Here is a 24170-nt window from a genome sequence, read left to right as displayed (position 1 = left end):
GAAGGTCTGGAAGGAGCTCTGCGGGGGAGTCTTAGCACTAGGCGTGCGGCTGAGTTTTGCAAGACTTGTAATCTTCTGATGTTTTTTTCAGAAGTGCCCAGCAGCAGCACGTTGCCATAGTCTATTCGGGAGGTAATGAGTGCCTGAGTCATGGTGCGCCTGGAGTTCAAAGGGAGCAAGTCCAGGGTGCGATTAAGAGTTTTCATGACTCCAAAGCACTTACCTACTGTTTTTTTGACATGGCTGTCATAGGAGAGCTTGTTGTCTATCCAGACACCGAAGTTCTTAGCTTCCTGACTGGGAGTTGGTAAGGGTCCCAGACAGGTAGGCCACCAGTCTTTAGTCCATTTTGTGTCTTTTCCTCCTATTATGAGCACCTCAGTTTTTGTGCCATTTAATTTGAGGCAGTGTTCGGTCATCCAAGCTGCAAGCTTGCTCATGCAGGATTTAAAATTGTCGGCCTCGGAGGAGGGAGCTTGAGACAGGGAGATCAGAAGTTGAGTATCGTCGGCGTAAGAGACAAGCTCTACGCCGAACGATTGGACCACCTCTGCCAACGGTGCCATGTACAGGTTGAACAGGGTGGGACTCAGGGCAGAGCCCTGAGGTACCCCCTGTTCTAATGTCATGCTGTCCGAGAGGAAAGTCCCTCTCTGGACCTGAAAACTCCTGTTGGTAAGGAAGGCCTTCAGCCATCCCAGAGCCTCTTTGGTGACCCCCGCTCTGTTTAGACACTGTAGCAAGATGGAGTGTGCTACAGTGTCAAACGCGGCGCTGAGGTCCAGCATGATGAGAGCCATGGTCTTGCCCCCGTCGGCTCCTTCCCGCAGAGTTTCAGTTGCTCTCAGGAGTGCTGTCACTGTGGAGAAGCTCGATCTGAAGCCCGACTGCGATGTGTGAAAGGCTTTTTGGGCTTCAAGATGGGCCATAAGTTGGACATTGGCTACTTTCTCTGCAAGTTTTGCTAGATAGGGTAGCAGGGAGATTGGGCGTAAATTCTCCAATATGTCCTGACTCATGTTGTTTTTTTTTTGATGGGGAGCACTATAGCTTTCTTCCATTCTGCAGGTAAACAGGCAGTGGAAAAAGATATTTGGAGCATATGTCTGAAGTGGGGCTCTAAGACCGAGAGGCTGGCTGCTAAAATTTTAGGTGGAGCGGGATCTCGTGGAGAGCCGGATTTGATGCTTTTGCAAGTTTTCACTAGGATTTCAGCGGGAGGAACGGAAAAAACACATAGGCAGGATTGTGTACGTATATGGTCTTCACTCTCTGCAAAGTCAGTACCAGGTTTTATGTTGCTAGAGAAATTAGCATATATGTTCGTGATTTTGCCAGAGAAATACTTAGCAATTTTATTACAGGTTTCCACTGAGTCATTATGGGAAGTGGAATTGGAGTCGATTATTGAGATTTCCTTGAAAATCTGGAAGAGCTCCTTCGAGGAGTTTTCAGCTTCCAAGATCCGGTTATTATAGTGAGATGCTTTGGACACGCGTATCTTTTTATTATATTCTTTTTGCGCTGCTTTATATCGGGCTTTAATTTCAGGGCAGAAGTTGTGACGCCATTCTCTTTCGAGCTTTTTACAAGCAGTTTTGGCAAGCTGGAGCTCCTGACTGAACCACGGGGCCGTTTTGTTAGTCCTCGTGGCGTTAGTTACAGTGCGATTAGGGGCAGTAATGTCCAGAGCTTTCGTGATGCATTCTTGTAGGTATTCATATGCTGTCTCACAGTCGGATCCTCTAGGAGGCCCCGCGTCTTGGAGGATTTTTTTGAAAGAGTCTATAGAGAAGTTTTTCCATTTCCTGCGTTTATTTCGCTGTGAGCTTTGTTTGTGATGCTCAGCTCCATCTAGTTGGAGTTGTATAGGGATAATGAAATGATCAGACCAGGGTACTGGCTGGGGAGATAGGGTCTGAACTCCCTTTCAGTTCCCAAATACAGGGTCCAATAAATGTCCTTGTTGGTGTGACGGATCATTATTTTTTAACTCTAGTTGTAGGGAGAGTAACTCGGATTTGATGTCTGCCGCCTCCTTATCGAGGGGGTCGTCAAAATGGACATTTAAGTCACCTAGTACTAATATTCGTGTTTTTCTAAGTGCTAGATGGGTTAAGGCTTCCATAAGAGTAGGAGTAAAATCATAGAGCCTTCCAGGGGGACGGTACACCAGGATACCTGAGAGAGAGTGGTTCGGTCCAGTAATGATGGTAAAAGAGCCAGCTTCGCTATGGTCAACCGAGATAGGAGAGAGGGTGCATTCTAGAGGAGCTTTAGTAGCAATGGCAATACCCCCGCCTCTGCCATCCTTCCTATCCAGTCTGGAGAGGGAGTAGCCGGGAGGTAGGGCCTGAATGATGTCGGGGTCTGAGTATTCGTCCAGCCATGTTTCCGTGAGAAACAGGATATTAATATTGTCATCTTCGAGTAGGTGAAAGATTTCTGTACGGTGTTTTCGAAAGGATCTACAGTTAAGCAGGGCTGCTTTTACTGTGCTTATCGCATTGTTAGTAGTTACATTATTATCTGGGGCAAATGTGCATATAGTACAGTTCTTTAACGATAGAGCATTCATAGAGTGTTTGCAGCATGAGGGAGTATTGGGCTGGATATCCAACAGTTCTTGTCTGCCGTACCTTATGGTGGTGGATGTAGAAGAGCCAGGGTTTATGGCCCGCGCCCCGTCCGGCCGCGGACGGGCGCAGACGGGCTTGACTTTGGCTCGACTTTGGCGCGCTTCCGGCGCGCCCGCTGCACGCGTCCGCTGTGCGGTCGCTGACCAAAGCACATTTATAGCGTAGGGAGGTGTCGCTAGAGCGCTGACCTGTGATCCCTGAGCCTGGAAGTACAAGGATCCTCCTCACCCTCCGCATCAAACGCCCATGATTGGACGCGGCGGACCGGGGCGGGAGTGGGCGGAATACAAACAGCCTGAAGGTGTGGTGTAGTGATACAAGTGCAATCAGGTAAACATACACTGAACGTTTTTAAAAATAGCCTTAGTCGCTAAATTAAAACAAACCGCTATGAGAACAGCGCGAGCAGTGTGACTGACAGCAGTTAAGCGCTAAGTGGATAGAGCCTGCCTCTGCCACCGGCAACACTCTTCTCCACAGCGCGAGATAACACAGCTGACCTTTAAGTAGACTTCCACTCACAGCGTCGCTAGAGCGCTGACCTGTGATCCCTGAGCCCGGAAGTGCAAGGCTCCTCCTCACCCTCCGCATCAAACGCCCATGATTGGACGCGGCGGACCGGGGCGGGAGTGGGCGGAATACAAACAGCCTGAACGTGTGGTGCAGTGATACAAGTGCAATCAGGTAAACATACACTGAACGTTTTTAAAAATAGCCTTAGTCGCTAAATTAAAACAAACCGCTATGAGAACAGCGCGAGCAGGGTGACTGACAGCAGTTAAGCGCTAAGTGGATAGAGCCCGCCTTTGCCACCGGCAACACTCTTCTCCACAGCGCGAGATAACACAGCAGACCTTTAAGTAGACTTCCACTCACAGCGTCGCTAGAGCGCTGACCTGTGATCCCTGAGCCCGGAAGTGCAAGGCTCCTCCTCACCCTCCGCATCAAACGCCCATGATTGGACGCGGCGGACCGGGGCGGGAGTGGGCGGAATACAAACAGCCTGAAGGTGTGGTGCAGTGATACAAGTGCAATCAGGTAAACATACACTGAACGTTTTTAAAAATAGCCTTAGTCGCTAAATTAAAACAAACCGCTATGAGAACAGCGCGAGCAGTGTGACTGACAGCAGTTAAGCGCTAAGTGGATAGAGCCCGCCTCTGCCACCGGCAACACTCTTCTCCACCTATCTATCCAATACCATCTATCCAATCCCAATATACACTTTTGATTGTATTTTTACTTGGAAAGGGTTCTCCAGATGGATTGTCCCATAGTTTAGAGAGTCCGAGGTCCCCTAAAGCCGCTCTAAGATTTTTTAACCACACTATTTTGTGGAAGATGTCAGCTTTGATTATGGCAAGGAACCCCTCTGCGTAGTGCCTTATCTCCGGGGTAGTCCAGAGGCGTCTCCAGTAAAGGATCGGGCGCAATCGCGCTCGGTCACTAACTGATCTTCTCCCTAGATCAAGACCAAGCGGGATCAGTGGTGTACTCTGGGGGAGACCTGTGATTCCCCTTAGGAACCTATTCTCCGATATCTGTAGAGTGAGAAGCCTATCAAAGCCCCATAACTCTGCCCCATATAGAGCAGACCCAATAGCCTTAGCGTCATAAACTGCTAGGACTGGTTTTATGGGCTTTGATTTTGACTTTTTGTGTTCCACCCGGAGTACCCCCGAAATCTGTTGATGCCTCAATACCGCCATTTCAACATGCTGGGACCATTTTAGATTATTTGCTATCTGTACCCCTAGATATGTAAATACAGAAACAGCACTCTAACTCACGGTTATTCAAAAGTATTTTGGGCCGGGGTCTACGCTTAGATGAGAAGGCCATCAGCTTGGTCTTACCCACGTTAACTTCCAGGCCATGTTCCCCACAGAAAAGATCAAAGATGTTTAGGGCTCGCTGCAAGCCTGCCGGTGTTTTAGATAAAACCAACGTATCATCGGCGAACATCAGGATCGGAACCCTGACGCCCGGCAACGAAGGTGCGTCGACACTGGCATCCAGCATCCTAGCCACAATTCCGTTAATAAAAAGGGAAAAAAGCAGGGGGGCCATAGCACACCCCTGTCGTACTCCGCGTCCAATTGGGAAATCGGCAGATGATTCGCCATTCGTGCCCTACTGGACTTTGGCGAAGTTACATTCATGTAGCCTCATTATCAGGGTGAGCAACTCAGCTGGAAGGCCTATATCACTCAGGACTGCCCAGAGCTTTCTCCTTGGGACCAGGTCGAAGGCAGCCCGCAAGTCAACAAAAGCGACATACAGGCTGCCCTCACCACGCACCACCGTCCCCAACTGCAGCAGAGCAAAACGAAACACCTGATCGACTGTGCTTGTTGCCCGCCGGAATTCAGCCTGATATGGGGACAGGGCATTTTCCTCATCTACCCAGTCCATTAGCCTGTTTACCACCATTCTCCCCACCACTTTTTGGATAGTGGCAATCAAGCTTATCGGCCTATAATTGGCCGGAAGGGACCGATCTCTTTTTTTATATATGGGTATAATAGTTGCTCCTTTCCATAATTCCGGGACTACTGTTCCCTTTGCAATTGCATTTCCTAGGAGAAATATATACCTAACCCACCTCGCCTTGTCATTTATAAAAACATCAGAGGGTATCCCGTCTAAACTCGGGGCCCTTCCCCCTTTGGCAGCGCCTATTGCAGCTTCAGTTTCTTTGATGGAAAATAAATTCCCTGTAGGGAATACAGCTGAAACTACCTTCAAGTCATTAAACTCTGTTGACTCAGCGTACTGCGGTTCAAAATAATCCACCCAGGCACCCTCTGCGACATTGTTATCAGGTTTGTTTGGAAGTCCTCCTCTACCCCACTTGACAAAATTCCAGAACAACCTGGAATCCTTCGCCCCCGCGGCCTCCTTTAGCTCAGCTCAGTGGTTTTCGTCCCATGTTTTTTTTGCCAGTAATACACAAGCCTTATAGTGCTTCCTGGCCTCACCAATCGCTACCTTATCCCTATTCCTAATTGCACATCCCAAGCTTAGCCTGGTGTTTTTTTCCTGTTTGTATTACTGGACCTCAAAAAATGCGGTTTTAGAGTGGAAAAGAGCTTGTTATGTATGTCCGTTATTTCCCTTGAACCTGGGGTTACAGGATTTGCAGCCTCCATAGCAGCGATTGCAGTATCCACTTCAGAACTTATAAAGTTCATAGCCTCTGCATTCGCTAGTACCCTCGGCCAGTTAAGTCTGCGCATGTCATTGGCCATAGTAAGCATTAGTCCATTACTTAATTGGGGGTTACCTGATGTGGCCATCCACCAATCATGAGACACACAGAGGGGATTATGGTCACTTTCTAGTCTACCCTCAATTTTCATGTCACATACCAACTGCCACAAGTTAAGGCTGCAAAGGACATAATCTATCCAACTTTGACCATGACCATTGTCGAATGTACAAGCACCTTCCCTGTCGCCCTTCGTCCTCCCATTTAGGGCTATCAAACCATGTTCCAAGCAGATGGCATTCAGTTGTAATATATCTTTCGTCCATCGCTTGACAGGAACCAGATGTAAAGTCGGAACACCCCACTGTGTATCTTCTTCATGCCCTAGGGGATCGTCCGAACTATCCAATGGTTCAAAGGTCCTATTTAGGTCACCAGCTACTACAACTTTGTTACCCAAAGACTGAGATTCCAGGAAAGTGGACAGTGCCTCTAAAATGGGAGAGCTCCCAATGGTACTACCCCTGGCATAAATGTTATACAAATCTATCCCTCACGCTTTTCTGAGGTTATTCTTAACATTTGGATGTCTTTACAACCCAGATCCACCACTTTGATTGTCAACTGAAGGCATTGCCTAACCCAAATAGTCAGGCCTCCCATCAGTCGGCCCCTAGAACCTCTAATGGCTGGAATTGAAAAATTTAAATAACCAGGAAGAAATATAGGGTCGCAAGCCCACGTCTCCTGGAATAAACAGAGATCGAAACCATTAATGAAATCAATCCAATTTTGGGACGTCAGCTTACTGTTCAGCCCCGCGATGTTCCATGAGAGGAGCTTCCCGGGGCTGTCCATAGATAACTCTCCTGTACAGGACACCCTAGTTCCATTTCGCCCATCCCCCCTCCCTCGGGTGGTATCCTCCTTGCTATGATCAACCTCCTGGGTGTCCACGGTACTTAATATAATTGATACCTCTCTTTCGGAGTCCCCGGAAGTAGGAATACACTCCCCACAAGTTTCATCCAAAATCATAGTCTCCCGACAAGTTCTCATTTCATTTGATACCACATTTTTGGACAAAACAGTTAACACAGGTTTCCCACAAATCTCCCTACGGGACATACTTTCCCTGTTGTTCTGGCAGTAATCGGAACTTGGTCAATAGCTCCACCCTAGATCATTCATTACTTCAAACTGATTATACATTAATCCGTTATGGAAGTTGCCCCGTTGAGAGGGTACAGTAAAAGGTGCAAACCCTTGGGAGGGGAAATTATTAAAACAACCTAGTTCACTGATCATTCCAAATTGTATACCTGTTGGTCTTGGGTAAAAAAGATGTAAGATCAACAACACCAATTCCACCACTACTTGGGCCCCAATTTTGCTTCGTAATCAAACGTGCCACCCTAGGATCTTGAAAGTTAACAACTATACACTCCCCCCCCAGGTTCTTAGGAGTGCAACCTATCCAATCTGTTCTTCTCACTCCAATAATCAGCCCGTCCACTTCCCCGGGCAATGGTCTATTTGCCTTCAACCAGTGCATTACCTTGTTCTTTAGCATCTGGAAGGATTCTCTTTGCCCGGCCAACAGAGGTGGTACATTAGTGAGGACAACCACATAGGGGTAAGAGTCCGGGGTGAGATTCATGGGAGGTATCCTATGCGGAGCTCTCACCGGGAGGTTAATAGGCCGGCTTATATCAGGAGCAGCAGGACATGTTGTTGAGATGCTTGGTAGTGGCTGGGAACAACTCAATGCAGTGTTTTTGATATTGGAACTGTCTTTGTTACCCCTAACTGGGACACCAGAACGGGGTTTTAAGCTACTTGGTAAAGGCTGCGAACCATTAAAGACAGGATTACCATTTTTAGAACTCTCCTTGTTACCCATAGCCATGGTATCAGGCAGCTTGGTTTGTTTGCTAGTATTACTACTTGGGCGGTCCAACAAAACTGAGTTAAATGTTAAAAGTCGTATACTTGTAAAGCGCACACCTGCCCCAGCAAAGGGGCGTCCCGGCGCTGTATACCGCTGGGGAACCCGTCCTGGCTTTCCCTGTGGGATGGACCCTACTGGGAATCCCCAAGGTGGAGCCAGGCATCCCCGGCATTGATGGGGCCGTAGTGGAGATTAGGCAAGCTAATGCCCAGAGTTGCCGAGTGGGACCCCAGGTTAGAGTAGGCACCGAGGTGAAAATTGTCGAGTCCGCTGACCCTGGTCCACGACCCTGCCGCGTCGGGAATTGAACCCTGGTCCCGGGCCGACTTCTGCTCCCGGGTCTGCCGCCTCTAACCAGTGAGCCACACCACTCCACTGTTAGTTAGTCTTAGGGGTTTGGCCCTTCGACTGAGGCTTGCTAGCAATGCTAACTATAGGCGGAGAGGGCACTACAATGGACACACCATTGGCCTGGACATTTGGTTTTAAAGAGTTGGTACTTCCCTCAGTCCTGGGATGGGACTTGATTAGGGCTTTGGTAGAAAAGAAGTTATCTAGGGTTTCCCGCTCAAAATGATCTAATCGATCAGCTAGTTTTTTAACTCGTTCCTCGATAGGGTTCAGGAGAGACCTCATCAACTTTTCCAACTCGAGAAGCAGAACTGGAGCGGAAGATAATGTCTCAATCCCATCGCCAAGGGACATTCGTATTAGATGCAGGACTAACCAAAACAACTCCATCCTTAGTAGGGTCTTCCCCACCAGGGGCAGCCCCATTAGGCTCACTAGAAGGGCGCAGGACTACTCCAACCTTCCTTATTTTTTTCGGGTGTTTGGAAAGAGTACACTTCTTCGGGGCAGCACTTCTTTTCCTTTTAATACTTGGTTTAGTTTTATCAATGTGAGCCGACACACTTAACTGGGCAGTAGTCACCTGCCCTAGAAATAAACCAGTTGTTGTTAAGGGCGAGGTGGGGGACGAAATGGGCACACTCGCTTGGGCAGTAATCACCTGCACTGTAGGTGAACTGGTTGTTAATGTGTACGAGGTGGGCGAAAAAATAGGCTCAATGGGGCCCACAGACGAGCCAGCCAACAGCTCTGGTGAAGGGGGAAAGGCATAAGGCGTTTCCAATACAACTGGCAGGGTTAAAGATGACAAGGGAGGAACCAATGCCAATGCAGGGAAACCTTGGGGTGGCCTTTTCTCTAAGGGAATTTTATGGAGTTCAATGGATAACCTACGCTCGGCGCGCCTCTCAGCCAAAGCTATTTCTTTGTCAATATCTTTGGTTGCCCGACTGAAATATTTGTCTAAAGGGCCCAGGATAACTGGCCCGCCTCGGCCTGAGTGGGGATCAGAGCAGTTGGGTTTGAGTTCAAAGACATACTTCACAGTCAAGAAACTATAGGATTAACAATAATATATATGCAAACACCAGGTATTTCCTGATAACTGACTATATCATGTAAAATAAAGGCACAATGTTAGAGGGTAGGCCCAGCCCGGCCTCCTTCGGCCCCTGACGGCCACAGACGGTCCCGCCCTTGTCCCGGGCTTCTCCCGGGACGCTCCCGCGCGCTCCCACGCAGCGGAAGTAGTCACCACTATTATAGGTTAGGTGTGATGCACAGGGGGCGGGGCTAACAGGGAGAGCGGGCCAGGTGATCTAAATTGGCCAGGCAGGGACTCCTGGGAGATGTAGTCCCTGCAGAACGCTCGCAGCCCTGAGCAGATGCCCCAACACTCCTCTGTCAGCACAGCAGCTCCACAGATTCCCCGGCGGCTTCCCCTGCGAAGCGGGACCCGCGAAGCGGGTCTGGCGAGCAGTGGTGTAGAAGCAGGTCAGCAGCCCAGAACCAGGAGTCCAAGAGCAAAGGTCCCAGTAGCACGAAGTCCAATCCAGCAAAGGGTCCCACAGGTGAGAGGCAGGGAGTCTCTTTTACACGATCTGTGCACAGGGGGGCGGGGATAACAGGGAGAGCGGGCCAGGTGATCTAAATTGGCCAGGCAGGGACTCCTGGGAGATGTAGTCCCTGCAGAACGCTCGCAGCCCTGAGCAGATGCCCCAACACTCCTCTGTCAGCACAGCAGCTCCACAGATTCCCCGGCGGCTTCCCCTGCGAAGCGGGACCCGCAAAGCGGGTCCGGTGAGTAGTGGTGTAGAAGCAGGTCAGCAGCCCAGAACCAGGAGTCCAAGAGCAAAGGTCCCAGTAGCACGAAGTCCAATCCAGCAAAGGGTCCCACAGGTGAGAGGCAGGGAGTCTCTTTTACACGATCTGTGCACAGGGGGCGGGGCTAACAGGGAGAGCGGGCCAGGTGATCTAAATTGGCCAGGCAGGGACTCCTGGGAGATGTAGTCCCTGCAGAACGCTCGCAGCCCTGAGCAGATGCCCCAACACTCCTCTGTCAGCACAGCAGCTCCACAGATTCCCCGGCGGCTTCCCCTGCGAAGCGAGACCCACGAAGCGGGTCCGGCGAGCAGTAGTGTAGAAGCAGGTCAGCAGCCCAGAACCAGGAGTCCAAGAGCAAAGGTCCCAGTAGCACAAAGTCCATCCAGCAAAGGGTCCCCTAATGATTCTCAATTTTTCCTTTACTCCCTCTGGTCCCTTTCACATTTACAACTAAAACTTACAAATACCTGTGTGGAGATCTCCGCCCCTGCAATGATCATTAAATACATGACAGGAGAGGCGAAGGTCTCTGAACTTCAGTTTGTAGCATATTTGTAGTACAGATGTAGTACTAATGTATGTTGTACAAAAGCAGTTTGTGGATTTGCACTTTCAGAAACACATCTGGAGACTAAACATTTCATTCACTTACAATCGAATTCAGGTTTTCCCAAGCTAAAGGCTGCTGATTAATTCCTCCATCATGCCTTGGTTCGATTAATTCATTCATCTCTCAGTTCATCCAGCTATCCTTCATGTCAGACCCTTTTATAAGCACAGTAGAAATTCATCCAATTCTTCTTAATATCAACGCGTTTCCAATGAGCCTTTGCATTACACGTTTGAGAAGTGCAGATGCTGTTACTCGTCTGCATTTGTGTAGTTTGGGCCCTGCAAGGTCACCCTATGACTTCTGAGAACAATGAAGATTTATATCTCTCTGACACTTGTTTTGAAGAGCCATGCACCAGCGGGTGACTTAATGCAACTCTCTATCTTGCTTGATGATTCTTTAAATTCAAAGCCATCTCTTTTCTTTTGTTATTGAATAATAGGCAGTATAATAGAGGCCCCTTTCTCATAAAGTATTGGGCCATTAAATAACGGTTCCAGGGCTGATCCCTAGTCAGGTTCCCACAAATCATGGCTATCTCGCTTGACTTGTCTGTCTCGAAAGACCTCCCAGGTCTGTTACTGCCACATACATAATCAAAATATTTCTATGTGAGATGGTATAGGTCGCCCAAGGTTTTCATGAATAAAAAGGGGAGGAGGAAAGAAAGAAAGAAAGAAAGAAAGAAAGAAGGAAAGAAAGAAAGAAAGAAAGAAAGAAAGAAAGAAAGAAAGAAAGAAAGAAAGAAAGAAAGAAAGAAAGAAAGAAAGAAAGAAAGAAAGAATATATTTGTGTGTGTGTAGTATTTATTTCAGAACATTTGTGTGTGAGAGAGAGCACACTCATGTGCACTGAATGGCAAGCAAAGTTTGATTTCAAGCAACATCCAGTGAAAATCAGGTGCTGATTCTTTTTTTAGGTCTAGACACTGTTTTAGTTGTCTCACCAGAGACAAATCAGAAATAGGAAATACAAAATTATAAAGTATGAGATATTTTTATCATGTTTTTAAATTCCTGTAGTCATCCTGGTGTATTTAATCAATGTCTTCAGGTCCCAATCAATAGTACCGTTTCTTTGTACCTATAAGAATCATATTTCTTTTCTGTGAGGTGTTTTAAATCTTAAAAGGTTGTTTGAACCTCTTCTAAGTAACCTTCCTGAGGACGCATCCACGCTTTTCAATTAGTATTACTTATGATGATTTTTTTAATGTCAAATATTTATGGAAGGCCAAGGTCTACTAGGTTTAGGCAGACACATATTCTCTTTTTTCATTTTATTTCATTATTTTTTGTGAGATATACTTGCAATAGATACTAAAAAAATAACCGTAGAGCAATTGGTGTGTAAACTTGCATTGCTATGAAACTCTTCAACAAGTGGTTATCCCAATTGGGAAAACAGCGTTCCCCTCCATATCATTTAATGTGACAGAGTCTGATTGGAGTGGGTGCTAGGATAAAGTAGCAATCACTCAAAACACAGCTCGACAAATCAAGGGGTTCATGTTTGGATTAGCAATCTAGAGAGGAGGTGAAGGGATTTGTGGGGATTGTGTTTTACTAGTATTGGCTGTACTAAGCAGACACACATGTTAGCCAAATAAACAATTACATTATATATGTTATGTATAAACAATGCACTAAAGAGGGCGATAAATCGTTTCTTGGAATGATGAAAAGAAAAATAAGTAGATGTTATGTGGATAAGGGGAGAGAACACCTTACCAGTGGATTTGTATTTACTGCTGTGGTAGATGCGAAACCTCAGATAATCTGTTGAAGACGTTGGGTGCAGAGATTTCAGACCCAGTGGCAATACATTCAGCATAAATATCTTACTTGTTTACATGGCCATTTTAAGTGATGGGTTCTATACACACTGACACTGGCTGCTTTTATCAGTATGGAACACTGTTGGTTGAATGAAAACATGGTTGTTAGTTGCTCTAGTGAGTTCTGTTGTGTTGGTGGTGTGGGATAGTGAGAGTCAAGATTTGTAGGCTCAAGCAGGTGAAAGCAATATTGCTTAGCTAGTTTGTGCATTTCAATTATTAACGTAGATACACCTGGATCGAGTAATACTGTCAGCGTTCTCGAGCTGTGTTACAGTGAATTCCTCAGGAGTGCAACAGTCGTTTGCCCCCACCGTTCTGTGCTACTGGGGTACTTTGGTATTATAGAAGGGGCTGTAGGTGCTTGTGTGTGGAAGGGCTGCATGTGCTTGTGTATGGCCCCTTCTCCAATATGGATTGCATTGGTGCACATTTTGCACCAGCACAATCACAAGGGTCAGTCCCTCATTTATATGGGTGCATGCCCCATTGCAAATTAGTAAATATTTCTGGACCATTTTGCCGACATGGGCACAGAGACCATCACAGCAAGCCACCATTGGCAATAACTGGTCTTTTGACAAAGACACAAAAGTTAATATACTCACCAAATACACACTCAGAATACTGGCAACAAAAGGGATCTCATTCATCAGGACCACAAGGTCCTGATGAAGGCCTTGGACCCATAGGGTCAACACAGGCCAAAAAATGTTTACCAGAAAATTAGATGTAAAGGACCAGTAGTATGTCCCATACCATCTCCCAGCTGTGAACCTTGCCCCTAGCCCTTCCTTTGAATAAATCATTTTTCATAGGTATATGAGGTTATTTTCTTCACAAGATTTAGATTCCACCACTGTCTTCACCCAGACAATCTCTCTCCTGGTAGAGGCATGACTCACCTGGGGAATCCAGTACCTAGGTGAGAGACCCAATGATGAAACTACCCACCACATCACTCCAACAGAGATAATATACGAGATTTGTTGTGAGAAGTGGTTGAGGGTCTCTTATACAATCTCTTTGAGACTCGGATGCCCAGACCCTTGTGGTTCTCACCCCTTTAATTTATCTCAGATTACATTTGGAAGATGAGTGAACCCCGTTTCCTGCTTCTTTCTCCATCTGTTTTGAATCGGGATAACATTTAGACCTTCTGAGCACTGTCATCAACAGAAAGGGCTGAGAGTCTTCAAAGGGTGAATATCAGACATTGACTTTGAATTTGTATTCAGAATGGGTGGGCAATTCTTTAATCTATAGCAACAGCTGAAATAACTCCTTGGAAAGAGATATTAGCCACACAAAAAACAAATCTACCACGGTGTTAACTTAAATTTAGATGATAATGGATAAGGACCCCTTCTCCAATACCCTTGATGTGGGGAATGCTTTCAAGAAGAAACTCGTTATAGATGATAATCATTGTGAGTCTCCTTAAGGAACGTAACCCTGAAAAGACTGGTATAAAACCAGATGTGTGTTTTCTAGTAATCAAAAATTCTGAAAGAGTAATGCAGACCAATGAAGGTTTAAGGCAGCCACTTTTTGAAATAGTGCCATAAAATTCTCCTGCTGGAATAGTAAAATGTATTCCATAAAACCATACATTATAAGAAGATTATTCTATGATCATCACCTACTTGAGCCTGTTCTAAAACATCTAACCACCAGTTGAAAAACTTGAAGATTCTCTTGGACAAATTAAATGGCCCAGGATAACTGTCTAAAATTTCTCACCAATCCAACGTGGAGACATTTGAAGTCCAAACGTCTTGGATGACAGCGTGCAAACACAAATCCTTATACCAGATGTCAAGGAGCGAACTAGTAGGATAACCATTACTGAATACTCCATGATTGAAATGGATGTTTCATCTCGACATAATGTTTATGAGTATCTTTATCCAAGGAATAAGAACAAGTCAGCTGCTTACTTGAATTCATATACTTGACTTCAATATCATTAGCTCTAAATGGCTGGATTGCTGACTCCTCTCTTGATGTCAAGGGTAGTGAGAATAAAAGGAAACTCCTTCGGAGCACCATACCATATCATAGCCCAAATGTGACAATTTTCTGTACTGGGAATGCGTAGCAACTCTCCTAGGGCCAGATGTAGGTAGCCCTTTACCGATCGGAATCGGCCGAAAATACCGATTTTCGGCCGTTTCCGATCGGTAAAGGGCTATGGAGATGTAGGGGCACATATTCGGTAATTTTACCGAATCGTTATTATTACCGAATCGGTAAATTTACCGATTCGGTAATATTTACCGATTCGGTAAAATTACCGAAAATGCAATGTGGGTAGCCAATTTTCCATTGGCACATGGCTTTCAGAATCGGTATTTTACCATGGAATACAAATCCATGGTAAAATACCGATTCCTGTGTACATGCACATCTGTGCATGTACACATGTGCCATGTGACAGACAGACATGCCCTTAGGGCATGTCTGTGTGCCACATTGCACACATGCCCGTTTTGGGGGTGCTAGAGGGTGTCAAAGTGACACCCCCTGCACCCTTGACAAATTCGGTATTTACCGATTCGGTAAATACCGAATCGGTATTTGAATTGAATCCTATGGGCTTCAAGGCCCATAGGATTCAATAGCAAATACCGATTCGGTATTTACCGAATCGGTAAATACCGAATTTCAAGGTATCGGTAAAAAATCCAGATGTTGGTACCTACATCCCATTTACCGATTTTGAAATACCGAATCGGTAAAATTCGGTATTTCAAAATCAGTAAATGGGATTTACCTACATCTGGCTAAGTGTGTTTAAAAAAAAACAAACAAAAAAACTCCCTGGAATCACTCACTTGCATTCCCTAAAACAGACTGATAACATGAAGAAAACTCGCCCCAGAAGGTTCCCTACAAAGTAGGACATTATTAAAATATGAGGATATTTCTTGAATGAAAAATATTGGCAAAATTTTGGTATAATCTTAATGCAAAATGGAAGACTCAAATATTATCAAGGGATCCGTCCACAATTGTAGAGTCACCTGGTGGAGTAGGGTTATCTTAAATTGAATGGCCAGAAACAACCTGATCTTTCAGAAAGCTTTATAGTACCATAAAAACGTTAGCGTTCCAATCTAATCTCCCTCCATTGAAAAGGGGCTGGCAAGACAGGTTTACTCATAATTAAGGAAAAAACACTATTCCATAGAGTTTCCCACTGCATTTATTTATTTATTTATATATGAACTTGTATTGCGCGCAGCTACCCTCAATGGGTTTCCCGACACGGAATTGACACGGAATACTTTCCAGTTACTTTGGTAAAGCATGTGTCCTTTGCTTCCCAGCTCAATGACACCAATTGTGTTTGCTCCGGAAGGTTGAAAGGCTGAGCAGAGCTGGTGGTATTTAAACCAGTGCCACAAGGTCACAAACAAGTTTCCGGAGAGGTGCATTATTCCACTGAGCCATCAAACCCAGCCATAATGTTCTGAAAAATACAAGAGACACTTGTTCTGAACAGCTTTATTTTGAAGCAAGCTACGTTAAAAAGTCATATTTTCAAACCCTGATTGCCCTTTTTTAATCTTAACATTTGTAACTACAAAGCTGGGCATACAGACCCGCCTCTGCTCTTCACCAAGAGATTAACTTCAACGAAAAGATCAGTTCCAATGTCCAGTTTTCTGATTGTTTTTACCCGCCAACAATTACAAACAGTTAATTTATGGCTGCTACTTCAGAACCTGCAGTCATTTCTGAAGTTTTCGAATTCCAAAATGAATAAATATCCAAACTATAGTTGACATTTTAGACTCAAAAGGCTGTGCACAGTTCACCCCTTTTGAATATCTGAAAAAGGGGCTGAAAAACATATGTGACTAAGAAGTGAGAAACATATGTTATATAAATCTCTTGCCACACTGAAACATTTTAGCCACTAAAGGCTAGTGCAAATCTCCTAACGCTTTACGTCTCTACAGGGTCAGATAGACCAATGTTTTGTTGTTACTAACACCATGTTACTTTCCTCGCCGACTATGGAAAGATGAAAAGCCGAATTGGCCCACCGAGATCCGAAAGCTCAATCAAGAGAAGAAGCACCACTCTCTTGATTAAATGCATTCATAGACTCAGACAGAGGAGAAGGCTTACCGACAAGTCCAAAAATAGAATTTATGGACGACCTTAGCAGATGAGCCTAACAATCCTTCAAATTCAAACCTGCCAAGTAAAACAACCATAATTTCATTTTAGCACGCTTATTTAACCCCTGAGATTAATCCTCCCGAGAAAACAAGGCTTCTCTAGTGAAAGCAAATGAACTCCATCCATCAAGCAGGGGATCATAAATAAGTAATAAACACGTTATTCCCTATACACAGGAGATTAGGTTCTCCTGAATAATAGACTTCCTTTCTCCTTAACAGAATTACCATATCTGGAAAAATAGTCCAAAAATGTGAATAAAAATGACCATATTTTAACATAATACCTTTGCCTGTACCGTGTACAATGATCCCCTAGGGCATCCTGGCCCTACGAAAACAAACGTTTCCCTTGCCTAAAAACAAACATTGGCCATAACAGAGCTGAATGAACACTGCAGGCCCATTTTTATCTCAAAACAAATACATTCACCTCTTACATATTCTGGTGAGTACTGGGATTAGTTATAACAAGGCAGATCACCTGGCAAACATATTACTAAGAAACCCAGACATAGATGGCGAAACCTACACACTTACCAATGCTATTTCCCGATGCTTCCTTTTAATCTTCAGTTAAGGGCTGTTACCCAACAAGATTCCTCAAGCTCAATGAGACTTTCCACTTTGTGCCACATAGATGCTTGCAGAAAGAACCTTCCTGCTGTTATATTTCCAGAGCAGCCCAGGTGCCAATTTTCTGCAAATTGGGCCCATAGAGGGCAACAGTTTTCCTTGAACATATCAGCGGAAGGATGCTAGAAAAGAATGCATGACCCGTGAACCAACACTGTTCTTCTTACTATGTCTTTAGTTACTCAGATCGGTTGGAGAGAGTCATTTCCCCATTAAGCAAAGGACGGCTCAGTTACACTAGAGCCCACCTACAACACCACTGATCCTTGTGTTTAGGGCAATGATAATAGTGGGCGTAGTGCTGCTTGCAACCCTAGGCACAAAGTTTACCTACTGTGACAGAAGCAAGACTCAGGCACTCACGGTATCTGGAATGAGTAGGCACAGTGGAGGCAGGCATGGCTTGCGGGTGGTGTGGCGGGCGCGGGGGGCAAGCTGTTTTTACAAATAAACACTTACATTGCCACGGGGTCCTGCGTCTCTGCTCTTGCTCTCCTCCGTTGGACTCCAGGAACAGGAAGCACAGCCAGGCTCTCTTGATCAATCACAATGCTGCAATGCAGAGTTGTGATTGGTAAGCACCCAGGCTCCCCTGACAAATGTGATTGGTCTGAGCGTCGTTCTTCGATGCTCAGCGAGGGAATGGGGGCCTGGGCATGTTCACCACGCAGGCTGTACTGCAGTCTACGTGGAGAACAGAGAAAGTGCGCATGACAATTTGGCCGGTCCCGGGGGCCAGCCAATTAGTCATGTGCACTTAGGAGTGGGCAATCCACACCTCCCCTGCTCCGAGACCAGAAAAGCCTCACTAACCCGCCCGCCCGCAAACCAGAACGGAAACATAAAATTATAATAACTCAAAGTTATTCTCATTTTATATTTCCTTTATTTGCACTGCTTCAAAGCAGTGAGGCGATGCTCCTCCACCATAGAGGAGGAGCCGCCACTGACTGTAGGCATCTTGACCGGGGAGAGCAGGGATGCACAGCAGAGCTAGTCAACCCCACAATATAGCTGTGCACAGTCTCCCAAGGAGAGTCCACGTTAGAAGTTTGGCCATTTAAGTAAACAATTAAGAAAAACAAACCCTAAAGGAAACAACGAAGGCCCCTGCAGTGTTGTAGGCTTTTTATCAGTGTAGACAGATTCCTTCTCCTGAAATAGAAAATGCCAGCCATTGCACTGCCATTCTACAGTTCAGGGCACCCAAACCCAGTAAAACACAAGAATTTTAGTGTCCCTGCACTGCTAGTGTGATAACACTAATTTGGGTTTCTCTTCGCCTAACATGAGAACACAAAGCATGGGAGGTGCTCTACCAAAACACTAAACCGGTTAGCTGTGAAAGCATACTCTGGTAAGAAGGCCTCTGCTCTGCTGATATCTATACAGATAAAGAGCACTCACCTCTTCTTGCTTGAAGGCAGACCAGGCCTCTGCATTGGATTGTGCTCTTTAACCGCATCGCTGCGGCGGTTATTTTTTCGCTATGCGGCTTTTTTCTAAAAGCCGCGTTAGATGACGAGCTCAGCTCGTCATCCGCACACGCCCACCGTGGCTGATGACGAGCTGAGCTCGTCATCAGCATCGAAGGGGTTAAGCAAATGGAGTACCTGACACTTCTGGCCTTAATGAGGCTGGATTCCAGTGAGTGCAAGATTCTGAAGTCCTCACAGCTGGTGTTGCCTTGCCAGGAAATCTCAAAAGCTAGTATGCTGGAAAGGCTGCCTTCCAGGGGCCAAATTATACATACAGCACATTTTATTTGTTTGCGGCAGGGCACCTTTTAAAAGGTGCGCCTGGTGCAATCAAGGAAAATGTGCCGTAATAGGATGAATTTGTTGCCCCCAGGGCAGCTGCCAACTCGAGTTGCCCTTGAGCCAGCCAATTCATGTGAAAAACGGAGCGGCTGAGGAGTGTGTCACAGTGAAGGCTGCAAGGCAGCCTGCACTTTTAAGGGGGATTAGAGATCCCCTTGCAGGTGACTGTGGTGAGTAACTACACCTGCCCGAAAGGGGATGTCTGAGGGGTCCATGGGACTTCCTCCCCCCCTCCAGTGGGCTGCCATTAGGGGGGGTAATGACAGTGCGCCACCTTTTAGCTGGTGCACTGTAAGTGTGCCTTCTGACAGCTACTTTAATTCTGCGCCTGGGTCTGTAATACAGTGCTGGTGCAGAGGCAAAGGGATTCCCTCATTTGCATGTGGCCATCCCCCCATGAAAATAATGAGGGAAAGCCCTCCTTATGTGCGACAGTGCTATCAGTATTACAGAAGGGGATGCACAAGCATCTGTGCCCCTTCTTTAATAACAAAGTGCCCCAGGGGCGTGCAAAGGAGGCACAAGCGTCTGTGGTGCCTTCTGGGCACTTCTGTAATCCGGCCATAGATGCTCTATATATATTTATTATTTCTAAGAACACATGAAGAGTCTATAAGCTCCTGCATCATTGCAGCTAAAGATAAAAGGTTAAAAGATGCCAATGCACTCCTTCAAAATATGAAACATTGTACAAGTGAAATATATTTAAAATAAACAGTAAATGCTTTATCACTAGAAAAGGCCAGAACAACTCTGCAATACGAATTCAATTTTGAAGCATAGCATAGCCGCAAAATGGAATTCATAATGCAGAGGTGATCAGGCACATGCTTTTAATAAAGCCTTTACCTTCCGAAGCATAAAGTTATGCAATAATAAACACTAACAGTAACTTACCTTGACTTGGCAACTTCATTGAGCACAGATTCAAGCTTGCAGTACATTCTCCCGGGATGTGGTGCCTGGCTGGAAAAATGAGTGAATGCTGATTCTAGAGAAATGCTTCACAGTCAGTGGTCGAAGTGGGCGGGATCGGCAGGGCACGGCGTGCCCCTACTTCTTTTATTTAACCGAGTCCGTTCCCCTACTTTGTAAGTTTAACATGAGTCTCCCAAGGCCTATAGATAAGGCTTGGCGTTCGTGGCAAGTCGGGGAGGCAGGACTGGCAGAGAATGAAAAGAACTCTGTTTCTTCCTTCCTGCTCAGAAGGTGCGCAATGCCCATTGACCCCCCTTTCCTCCCCCAGTCAGCCCCCGTTGTGTGTGGCAGCTCGTGATGAGGCAGCTTCCCGGGCACACACACAGCCGCACCCGAGCACTTCACAGGTCTTTAAAAGACCATTTGCATGCTAAAGAGGCTTTGTTGCTTTTCACCCCTTCCAGAGCCCCCGAATCTCCACTCCGAAACTTTTCGTAGCCCCCACCCCACCCCCCTAATTTGGCTCTAGTTATACCTCTGCTGGCCAGAGAAGCCAATATTAAAGATGTAATAACTCTGGTGATTAAAGAGAGATGCAGTGTCCACTTCTCATGCTCTGCCACTGGCAGCTGCACCCCACCCCCACCACCACCCCACCCACTTTCTTACTCTCTCTCCTGCTCTTTATGTCTTGCTCCTCCTCACTTTTTGAAACTATTCCATTACAAACGCTTGTTTGAGGACCTATCCCGTCGGCAAACTTTAAATAAGCCAATAGTGTATTTGGCTATATCAGACTTTTTGTTATGTAACAATGTAATTATTCTGTGTCTTTTTTTCCCAATCTTAGTGGTTTTAATTAATCAACCTAGGAGGGATGAAAAGCTGTGCTGAATGTAGCTCCAGGCGTTCTCAAAATAACCTGAAGAGCCCACATCTCACCAGTACCTGGACGCCCTAAACTGGTTACCTATTAAATCTCCTGTAACATTCCGGTATATTATACCTTGCCTTTCTGTCCAACATTTTTGCAATCCATTAACCCAGGCGCCCTCTCAAATCCGCAAATCAATTTTTGCATGTGATGTCACCACTAGGATCAGAACAGTCACATATGGAGACTTCTCTACATTTGTTGCCAACTTGTGTTGAATTCTCTACATTAAAGTCTACAATTCAAGTCTACAAACATAGCCCAAGGTATTCTGCTTCACATGCTAAAAACCTTGCCTTTTAATTTTTTCCCACTTTCCTCATTCCTCTCAGTAAGTTTAATAGTTTGTGTTTCTTTAAGCAGCGATAAGCATTTGCATCTCTGCTCTATACAAAAATAAAATAACATGTTACTAAATCCAAACTACTTGATAGCAGGTTAGAAGTCATCCATGCTGTTCAGTCTCCAGTTCTAGACTGCTTGATTTTCTTTAGCTTTTAATCTTGGGAAGCTCTGATAGTTTCTTGCTGTAGTCTTTAGAGGAGATGACCACTGCAGGACAAGGGTGATGCATTGATGCAGAAGTATCAACAGCAGGATTATGCGTGGTAGAGGTGGGGATACGGAATGCGTAGGCAGTAGAAGAATGTGGTCATTGTGACTTGTTAGATCAAAGTGACCATGGTCCGATTTGAGTCCTTAATGGCATACTAGTTAGGGTAATTTTAGAATAGTTGGTTGTGCACATATGAAGGTATGGAGTGGCACCTCCCTCCTAGGCCCAGCAACGGAACATCCATCTTGTTGGAACTTTTGCAGCAGCAGTCCGCAATCCACAGAGGTGTTCACGTTCAGAAGTCAATAAGAATCTGAGTACGCCTGACCCTGATCCAGGGGAGAGAGCATTTCTTCTCAAGCACTGCCTAGACCCAGGGGAAGATGGATCATTTTACAGAGAACATGCTTGAGGAACTATGACCATAATTGGACATCTCATGGAACTCGATGTCAAATGGTCAACATAATCTTTATAAATGTTGCACTCCGAAAATCAAACAGAAGGCCTACTTAGTAAAATATAATTCTAGGATGTTACGGCTCTGGCTTCTTGATCCCAATATATTTAGGTACAAACACGAATGCTAAAAATGTTACCTTATTTTCTCATGTAACGTCAGACATGTAAAATGTATCCAGTAACTTGAAATGATTCTAGTCTGGGCATGCCAGCTTTAATTTAATACTGCATCATCTCCTTCGTCACCTCCTATGTGTAGGTTTACTGTCTTGCATCATGTCTTTTGAGGCACTCATGTGACTTAAATACTGTGATTCTCAATAGTCATGATGGCAAAAACATTTCATCTCTTTACACCGTCCATTTAATTGGTCTCAGCGGCTACATATATTTAGGTCCGGCTCCTGCAGGCAACGTCCTACATTGATCTATTCAATGCATGGAATCCATGGGTTTCAGCTGCTTTACAGATTTTCTCAATAGAATCATTACCTCACTCGGCTATTGTAATGTTTGTATGCAGGCTAGATGCATCAGATAGTAAGCTATCTCAGTGGATTAAGGGACTTGCGGCAATGATCTGCGTGTAATCAAAGTCACTGGTTTCTTTCAAACTAATGGAATAGCTCAGTTGTTCAGTGTGTTTGATGCAATGCACTGTGCGTGATCTGTATGTCACAGGGTTAAATCCTAGCAGAGTCCTCCGTGGGCTCACACATTTGTTAGAGATTTAGTGACCACCTTTAGGGCATAGGTTCTGTTACTGATAAGAAAGAGAAGTGTGTTATGCACAAGCTGCAATCATCTGCATGTCATGCCCATAGCATACATTTGAATCCCTGCCAGGCCAACTCGTGTTTTCATTATTCTGAGGGTGATCAAACGAGTACCTTTGGGAATTAATTAATGCAGTATTTAACGCTAATTAAAGGGAAGTTAATAATTACTTTTATGTTCTATGCATTATATGTGGACATTATTGGCTGAATATTCACATACAGTTCAAATATAAGAAATATACTGTCCATTCAGGAGACCTGTTTTGCTTACCTGCTCTAGAGGTGAACAGCAGCACATTTTATTTTTGTATGTCAATCAGCAGAAATACTACGTTTGCCTGTTCAGAGGGCTGGAGCATGGAGACACAACTCTGATGGGTCATAGCTGACGTGTGCTCTTGTGCTGCAGCCCACCCGACCTCCCACACCTATTCCCAGGATACTTTTTTTTAATTAAGATCTTTTTATTGAACATAAACAAGCTTCAGTACATAGACAGTTCATAATAGCAGATTCTGTGAGACATGCAATTCAGGATTCACAATGCACAACATACACCCCCCTCCCACGTAAGCACCCACTGTGCAACAACAACCTTCCCTTGACATAATTCGCAGCATCAATTTTCCCACATCAGTGCACCCTGCTCCCTCTGGCCTTCAAGTATATCCTCTATACTTGGCCCAGGCACCCCATATCTTTTCGCCTTTCCGTGGACTCTGGTATATCACCCGTTCTGCACCATAGCACCAGTCGAGGTTTTTCTTCCAGGCTGCAAGTGTGGGGGGGTGTCCCTGCTCACCAATGCTCGTGCGATGTTCCTCTTGGCCACTCATCCCATCAGAACTAACCAGGTCTTGGCCCATTGTGGCCAATTTGTTTCGCCAGTCACACCCAAGATGAGCCACCTTGGATTAAGCGGGACGTCCTCGTCCACCACGTTCATCATTACTCAAGTTATACCCTCCCAGTATGTTTGGATCCTAGGGCATGACCACAGTATATCAAAGAAGGACCCTTTCTCGCCGCCACTTCGTTTCGCCAGTCACACCCAAGATGAGCCACCTTGGATTAAGCGGGATGTCCTCGTCCACCACGTTCATCATTACTCTAGTTATACCTTCCCAGTATGTTTGGATCCTAGGGCATGACCACAGTATATCAAAGAAGGACCCTGTGTCGCCGCACTCCTGCACACATTCGACAGTCTTGCAAGTACCAATTCGGACGTAAACTATTCGAGAGGCATAGGATGTATGGAGAACACAGAGCTGAATCAGCCGGAATCTTGCCCTTATAGCTATTTCACGGGGGTCTGTAACGCCTCAGCCCAATCGTCGTCCTCTAAGAGACCCACATCGGACTCCCAAGCCTCCCGCAGTGAGCCCAAATAGGCTGGGGTGTTGTTAATCAATTTCCGGTAAGTCAGGGAAATGGCCTCATCAA

This window comes from Lissotriton vulgaris, chromosome 9, assembly GCF_964263255.1.
Source record: "Lissotriton vulgaris chromosome 9, aLisVul1.2, whole genome shotgun sequence".
NCBI classification, from domain to species: domain Eukaryota; kingdom Metazoa; phylum Chordata; class Amphibia; order Caudata; family Salamandridae; genus Lissotriton; species Lissotriton vulgaris.
The sequence above is the reverse complement of the archived record's forward strand: the minus strand, read 5'-3'. Positions refer to the sequence as shown.